Source organism: Chiloscyllium plagiosum, unplaced genomic scaffold (assembly GCF_037043375.1).
Source record: "Chiloscyllium plagiosum isolate Xiang-an unplaced genomic scaffold, Cpla_swu_hap1 HiC_scaffold_11, whole genome shotgun sequence".
Lineage (NCBI taxonomy): Eukaryota > Metazoa > Chordata > Chondrichthyes > Orectolobiformes > Hemiscylliidae > Chiloscyllium > Chiloscyllium plagiosum.
The window spans coordinates 83,773,895-83,782,676 of record NW_028270149.1 but is presented as its reverse complement, the minus strand read 5'-3'; the positions used below and the strand labels follow the sequence as shown (position 1 = coordinate 83,782,676).

At 42.8% G+C, this 8,782-nt stretch overlaps 2 pseudogenes; both read right to left on the bottom strand.

The window, feature by feature from the left end:
* LOC148148859 (interferon-inducible GTPase 5-like) lies at positions 1–6,667 on the bottom strand (annotated as a pseudogene).
* Positions 6,668–7,250: 583 nt separating this feature from the next.
* LOC122557535 (interferon-inducible GTPase 5-like) lies at positions 7,251–8,452 on the bottom strand (annotated as a pseudogene).
* Between the last annotated feature and the right edge of the window lie 330 nt (positions 8,453–8,782).

The window sequence follows — 8,782 nt, the reverse complement described above, 5'->3', positions numbered from 1 at the left end:
TCACTGGATTGACTCAGTCCCGAATGCAGCCTTCACCACGCTCTCTGCATTCTCTGTAAGATTATCCAGTGCAGCATTCAACATCTTGTAGATCATAAGAAATGACATTCCTTCTTCAAAGAGGGAACTTATGACTGGTATAAAGTCAAGGCTGTATTTAAGTTCTGATATGGTGATAGCAGTGTGACCTTGTTGTAATTCTGTAATTAAATTGGGAGTTATTTCCCTTGCCAGGGGTGTTGTTACCATTACCTCAGACCCTCCACAGGTTTAGCTGCCATCTTGGCCAGTCTTTGAAGAGAGGTATTCTCCAGATCCAGAGATTTACGGAAATGATGTATTTCTCCAATCAGTACCTCAATGTTACAGCTAACGGCACTTCCAGAACCTGGCACTGCTCCCATTTCCCCAGAAAGTGTTGCCAACATCCAGATTCTTTTCTCTAGCTCTCTCCTTTTTTTCTCAACAATCTCTGAGTTTAAGTTTGGAACGGACAGTCTATATAGACTTTTCTTTATATTTGGAAGATCATCCTCAATAGTTTCATTGAAAAGATTAAAATCGTAAAGATTCAGATTAAAGTATGACATCAGGTACGCATTGTGTACTGAAATACCTGCCTTCAACAATTCGCTAACACAGTCATTTTTAATCTTCTCCAGTTCTTCCTCTTCATCAATCTCTTTCCCCCCCTTTCTCAATGAATTGAAATCATTATCAACTTCAGCCCGAATGAAATAGAAATTCTTCTTCCGACCTCCAATCTCTTTGGCAAGTTTTGCATCATTTTCTGAGAATTGATTGGCAGAGATAATTATGAAGAAATCAAATCTTTTAAAATTCATTTCCTTCAGGTATTTTTTAGCCTGGAATTTTGGCATTCTAATTCCAGAAAGATCCCAGAAATAAACATTTGGCATGTTGGGATGCTTATATCTGATTGGCTCCATTATGATTTCTGTGTAGCCAACAATAACTGCTTCTTCGCCATTCTCCTGAAGTCCTCTCACTGCATTGATGAAATTGAATTTCTCAGATTCTGTTTCTCCCATCACTGCGATGTTCAGCTCTGTATTGTCCATCTCATCTAACTTCTTCCATATTATTGGTTTAACTGCTTTAAGTGCACCTGATTTGTAAGCTGATTGCAGTTTTTTAAATTCTCCTGGACTGAAGAATGTATCTCTGTAATGAAATATTTAGCATGCGGTGTTGAATCATGTAAAAGACCTTGCATTTATTTTGCACATTGCCACATTCTCACGTTGCACATCAATTTAATTATTGGTGAATTACAATTAATATTGTTATGTAACCAAATATGACAATTTATGCACTGTGATGTCCCACAATGAACAATGAGCAGTTAATTGGTCTCTGCTTGCAAGTATCTACTCTTTCTTGAACTCATGCGTAGGCATCACAGCTGAGGAAGAATATCTCCTATATGCTGCCAACAAGGAGAGACTTGCCCTCATATACCACTCAAAGTTCTTCTCACAGTTACCACTATGGCTTTTTGTCTTCTCTTCTAAGCTATCACATTGGATGTGTGATATCAGTGTGGGATGACCAGTGCAAAGAGATGATCAGTTTGGCTGTAAACCATTTGAGGGGTAATCAGTATAATATGTGGTCTATGTCAATGGTACCCTAACTTTTTCCAATTTCTTGTATCACTACAGACATCTCAAAATGATCACTGTTGCTCACTCTGTCCCTATTCAATGCTCCTCCAATCATTGTCTGTTTCTCTCTGACGCTTGCTGCTGATAGGCCCAATGACACCACCATTGAACCTACTAGCTGCAAGCACAAGGGAGGAAACAAACCATGGTTGGAGGAGAAGTGGGAAGGTCCTGACCCTCAGAGGCACTTGTATTGGGGAATTTCCTGTATACCACTACAGGTTCCCCTGTAGTTGGAGGGTTCCTCATCTTCCACCTAGGATCCCTCCAACCACAGGGGATGAACTCAGATTTCTCCAGCTTCCTCATTTCCCCTCCCCCCACCTTATCTCAGTCCCAACCCTCGGACTCAGCACCGCCTTCTTGACCTGCAATCTTCTTCCCGACCTCTCTGCCCCCACCCCTTCTCCGGCCTATCACCCTCACCTTGACCTCCTTCCACCTATCGCATTTCCAACGCCCCTCCCCCAAGTCCGTCCTCCCTAACTTTTATCTTAGCCTGCTTGGCACACTTTCCTCATTCCTGAAGAAGGGCTTATGCCCGAAACGTCGATTCTCCTGCTCCTTGGATGCTGCCTGACCTGCTGCGCTTTTCCAGCAACACATTTTCAGCTCTGATCTCCAGCATCTGCAGTCCTCACTTTCTCCTCGAATTTCCAGGACAACAGAGAAAGGAGAGGTGGAGATTGAAAAAGATTTTACATCCCTGAAAATCTGCCATTAAAATCACCCGAGAGGCATCTTCACACCGACAGAGAAACACAAACTCCCTTTGGGAATTCCTGATCCATATTACGATGGTCTATAGGAAGGTTGGTGTCTAGCTTTAGCCCATCAGTCAGCATAATGAAATGACTGAGAACTGACCCTTCTTCTGACAGACACTGATAGGGGAGGTGACAGCCTTGTGGCATTTTCACAGGACATTAATCCAGGGACCCATAAAATGGTCTGGGAATTCTGGTTCAAGTTCTGCATTGCAGATGGTGAAATGTGAATCCATTAAAAATCTGGAATTCAGGAACTGAGGATTACCATGAAAACATTGTTGATTGAAGTAAAAACTCAACTGGCTCATTAATCCCATTTAGGGAATGAAACCGGTATCAGGTCTAAACAAAACCAGAAGAACTTCAAATTCTGGAAATCAAAAGCAAAAACAGAAATTGCTGGAAATACACATTAGGTCTGGCAATATCTGTGCAGAGAAAAACAAAATTAAAGTTTCAGGTCCAGTGAGCCTTCTGAAGAAGGTTTTAACCAGAAATACCTGTTTTTGTGTCTGACCGACACGTGCCTCCAGATCCAAAGCAATGGGACTGATTCCCTCTGGCAATTGCGGATGGGCAATAAATGCTGGTCCAGCTAACAATACCTACATTCCATGAATGAATTTTAAACATCCAGCAATGATTCTAAGGCCAGGGTGTGTGGTTGAAGTTGGCAAAATGTTCTGGCATTATTAGAAAATGGGCTTGTTTCTCAATAACTGTTCGTGTTGTGTGTGTTGTCTGTTACAGTAAAACTCCCCTTTTAATGTAATTACCTATTGTGACAATAACATAATATGAATGACATTTATGTGGGTGGAAATGTGAAAATTACCAATGCTCAGAGAATGAATCTCATAGAATAGAATTCGTACATTTCTGAAGCAGGCCATTCAGAGTACAATGGGACCTTGGTCAAATGGGCCAATAGGTTGTGTACTGAAAATGTGTTGCTGGAAAAGCGCAGCAGGTCAGGCAGCATCCAGGGAACAGGAGAATCGATGTTCCGGGCATAAGCCCTTCTTCAGGCTTATGCCTGAAACGTCGATTCTCCTGTTCCCTGGATGCTGCCTGACCTGATGCGCTTTTCCAGCAACACATTTTCAGCTCTGATCTCCAGCATCTGCAGACCTCACTTTCTCCTTAATAGGTTGCGTAGTTTAACTTAGATATAGATGCATTTTGGAAATGCAAATCTTACCAGGACTCATATGCTAAATGGCAAAGTCCTAGGGAGTGCTGCTGAACAAAGAGACCTTGGAGTGCAGTTTCATAGTTCCTTGAAAATAGAGTCGCACATAGATAGGATAGTGAAGAAGGCATTTGGTATGCTTTCCTGTATTGGTGAAAGTATTGAGTATAAGAGTTGGGAGGTCATGTTACAGCTATACAGGACATTGTAAAGATGAGGCGTGAAGGTTCAATTGGGGCGATTGAGAGCTATAAGGTAGCCAGGAAGGACCTGAAGAGAGAGCTAAGAACAGCAAGGAGGGGACATGAAAGGTCCTTAGTTGGTAGGATTAGGGAAAACGCTAAGGCTTTCTATAGGTATGTCAGGAATAAAAGAATGACTAGGGTAGGAATAGGTCCAGTCAAGGATAGTAGTGGGAAGTTGCGTGTGGAGGCTGAAGAGATTGGGGAGACACTGAATGAATACTTTTCGTCAGTATTCAATCAGGAACAGGACATTGTTGTCAATGCGAATACTGAGTCACAATTAAGTAGAATGGATGGCTTTGAGGTATGTAGAGAAGATGTGTTGGAAATTCTGGAAAGGGTGAAAATAGATAAGTCCCCTGGGCCTGATGGCATTTATCCTAGGATTCTGTGGGAAGCAAGGGAGGAGATTGCAGAGCCATTGGCCTTGATTTTTATGTCCTCGTTGTCTACAGGAGTAGTGCCAGAAGATTGGAGGCGAGCAAATGTGGTTCCCTTGTTCAAGAAGGGGAGTAGGGATAACCCTAGTAACTATAGGCTGGTGAGTCTCACTTCTGTTGTGGGCAAAATCTTAGAGAGAATTGTAAGGGATAGGATTTATGAACATCTGGATAGGAATAATGTGATCAAGGATAGTCAGCATGGTTTTGTGAAGGGCAGGTTGTGCCTCACAAACCTTATTAAATTCTTTGAGAAGGGACTAAGGAGGTGGACGAGGGAAAAGCAGTAGATGTGGTGTATATGGATTTTAGTAAGGCATTTGATAAGGTTCCCATGGTAGACTACTGCAAAAAATACGGAGGTATGGCATTGAGGGTGATTTGAAGGTTTGGATTAGGAGTTGGCTGGCTGGAAGAAGACAGAGGGTAGTAGTTGATGGCAAAGGTTCCGCAAGGATCTGTTTTGGGACCATTGCTGTTTGTCATTTTTATAAATGACCTGGAGGAGGGGTTAGAAGGTTGGGTGAGCAAGTTTGCGGATGATACGAAAGTCGGAGGAGTTGTAGACAGTGAGGAAGGTTGTGGCAGGTTACAGCGGGATATAGATAAGCTGCAGAACTGGGCAGAAAGGTGGCAAATGGAGTTCAATGTAGCTAAGTGTGAGGTGATTCACTTTGGTAAGAGTAACAAAAAGATGGGGTACTGGGCTAATGGTCGGATACTTGGTAGTGTGGATGAGCAGAGGGATCTTGGTGTCCATGTACACAGATCTTTGAAAGTTGCCACCCAGGTAAATAGTGCTGTGAAGAAGGCATATGGCGTACTGGCTTTTATTGGTAGAGGAATTGAGTTCCGGAGTACTGAGGTCATTTTGCAGTTGTATAAGACTCTGGTGCGGCCGCATCTGGAGTATTGTGTGCAATTTTGGTCGCCATACTATAGGAAGGATGTGGAGGCACTGGAACGGGTGCAGAGGAGGTTTACCAGGTATGGTTGAAAGATCGTATGAGGAAAGGCTGAGGCACTTGGGGTTGTTTTCATTGGAGAAAAGAAGGTTTAGGGGTGACTTGATAGAGGTGTACAAGATGATTAGGGGTTTAGATAGGGTCGACAGTGAGAATCTTTTTCCACGTATGGAGTCAGCTATTACAAGGGGGCATAGCTTTAAATTAAGGGGGGGTAGGTATAGGACAGATGTTAGGGGTAGGTTCTTTACTCAGCGAGTCGTGAGTTCATGGAATGCCCTGCCAGGAGCAGTGGTGGACTCTCCCTCATTATGGGCATTTAAGCGGGCATTGGATAGGCATATGGAGGATAGTGGGCTAGTGTAGGTTAGGTGGGCTTGGATCGGCGCAACATCGAGGGCCAAAGGGCCTGTACTGCGCTGTATTCTTCTATGTTCTATGTTCTATGGTTAGGCCACGTTTGCAATATTGCATGCAAATATGGTCTCCCTCCAATCGGAAGGATATTGTGAAACTGGAAAGGGTTCAGAAAAGATTTACAAGGATGTTGCCAGGGTTGGAGTATTTGAGCTATTGGGAGAGGCTGAATAGGCTGGGGCTGTTTTCCCTGGAGCATCGGAAGCTGAGAGGCAAGGATAGGGCAAATAGAGAAGGTCTTTTCTCTGGAGTGGAGAATCTAGAACTAGAGGGCATAGGTTTACGGTGGGAGCGGAAAGATATAAAGGAGATCAAAGAAGCAATTTTGTCATGCAGAAGGTGGTATGTGTATGGAGTGAGCTGCCAGAGGAAGTGATGGAGGCTAATACAATTGCAGCATTTAAAAGGCATCTGGATGGGTACGTGAATAGGAAGGGTTTGGAGGGATATGGGCCAAGTGCTGGCAAATAGGACTAGATTAGACTAGGATATCTGATCAGCATGGATGGGTTTTGGACAGAAGGGTCTATTTCCGCGCTGTGCATCTCTATGACTCTATGAGTTGGACTGAAGGGTCTGTTGCCCTGCTATACATCTCTATGACTCTGTAAGTCCACACAGACCCAGTGAAGAGCGTCCCACCCCAGACCCAACCTGTACCTTATCCTTGTAGCCCTGCATTTGCCATGGCTAATCCCACTAGCTGGCACAGACCTGGACACTGTGGGCAATTTAACATGGCCAATCCACCTAATATGCGCTTCTTTGGACTATGGAAGGAAACAGGAGCACCTGGGCGAAACCCACACAGACATGGGGCGATTGTGCAAACTCCACACTGACCATCGCCCAAGGTGGAATTGAACCCAGGTTCTTGGTACTATGAGCCACCATGCCACCCCCTACATTACCATTGGATTTGTCGCCACTGTAAACCTTGGATTTTCCATTTCAGTAATGATGTTCTTGCTGTAGGTTTGGGATAGAAATGCAACACAAGTTTGCTTCCCGACTTGCACTAGTCATGTGACCTCAGCAATTAAATTCTCACTGAAGGCTTACGATTAGTTCATTAATGACACAGTACAAGTCAGACTGTTATCCTGTGAGCTCACAACAATTATGAATCAAAATAAAAAAGGGCTAAACAATGGAAATTAATATGAATGCCATTGAAGAATACAGGCATTTCTGAGTACAGGCACAATGGACTGAATGGTCAGATGCTGTGCTGGATGATCCTATGATTCTTGGAAAAGGATAGGTTTTTTTCATTTAGTTTTCAACAAAGGGAATGGTCTGGGTACCGTGAATGCATGAAATTGAGTAAACTCTTTAACATTCATTTGATTCAATTTCTTGTCTCATATTACATAGTGACAAGCTCTCAGCGCATGTTCATCCATAGACCCCTTCCCTGAAATGGATGAGGAACATTTTGAGGAATTATTTCACAAAAAGGGAATACCATGGAGTAGAATTCCTGAAACATTCATGGTTAAATCACCTTAATATATTAGTTACAGATTTGACTCACCGGATTGATTCAATCCCAAAAGCAGTCTTCACCACTCTCTGCGCACTCTCTGTAAGATCTTCCAGTGCAGCACTCAGCAGCTTGTAGGTCATAAGAAATGATGACCCTGCTCCAAAAACGGATCCAAGGGCTGGTACAATGTGAAAAATCATCTCCAGTATTGATAAACTGACAACAGCAAGACGGAAGGATATTCTGCTCACTTTATCGACAGTTATTTCACCTCCCACCCGGGGGGTTTTCACCACTGCCTTCAGATTTTTCACAGGTTTCTGCATCCTGCTGGCCAGTCTTTGAAGTGAGGCATCATCCAGACCCAGATACATTCGGAAATGTACTAGTGCCCCAATCAGTATGGCAATCTCACATGCAAAGGAGAGTCCAGGAATTGGTACTAATCCCACTGCTCCGGAAACTATTGCCAACATCCAGACTCGCTTCTTTAGCTCTTCACTTTTTTTCTTTATAATATCCAAATTTATATTTGGAAGGGACAGTATGAGGACACTTTATCTCTGGAAGACTTTCTTGAAGAGCTTTATTTAATCAATCGTAATCATATAGATTCAGATCAAAGTTTGATATCAGGAAAACACTTGGTGATTCAAGCCCTTCTTTTTCCAACTTGCTGACACAGTCATTCCTGATCTTTTCCAGTTCTTCCTCTTCGTTAAATTCCCTCCCTCCCTTTTCCATTGAATTAAGATCATTATCAATTTTGGATCGAACAAAGAAGAATTTCTTCCTCAGCCGATAAATCTCTTTGGTGAGTTTTATGTCGTTTTCTGTGAATCGACAGGCTGAGATAATGATGAAGAAATCATACCTTTCAAATTGCATTTCCTTCAGATATTTATCAGCAGGGAATCTTGTAGTTCCAATTCCTGGCAGGTCCCAGAAACAAACATTTGGTAGGGTCGGATGCTTTTATTTTGTTGGTTTCATTATAGTTTCTACAAGGCCAGTTATGGCGGCTCCCTCATCAACATCCTGAAGCCCTCTGATAGAATTGGCAAAAGTGGTTTTCCCTGCCCCAGACTCTCCTGTTATGGCAATGTTCCGTTCTGCAGAGTCCAGCTCATTTAATTTGCTTTGTAACAGGGATTGAACTCCCTTCACTCCATGAGCCTTTATAAACAAAGCTCAAGTTCTTGAGCTCTTCTCGGCTCAAGTATAAATCCTTCAAATATCGCGCCATGTGATCGCTGAAAGAAAATATTTTACATGGGTGAGACTAAAAAATGCATTTATATAGCATATTGTAACAACCTCAAAACATCCACACAACCTTTCAAATCAAATTAATTAATGGTGAAGTTTGAAATTTACAAACATAGGAGGAGGAGTAAGTGACATTCCTCGATGTGACCAGAATTCTACGAAGCTGTGTCTGGAACTGTGTCGATTGAGCTATCGCAGCCCCTAGGAGGAGGCAAATCCAAAGATTCATCCGGCTCTGAAAGAAGATGTTTCTCATCACCTTTGTGCCAAATGCCTTGCCTTTTGTTCTGAGATTATGTCCTCTCGT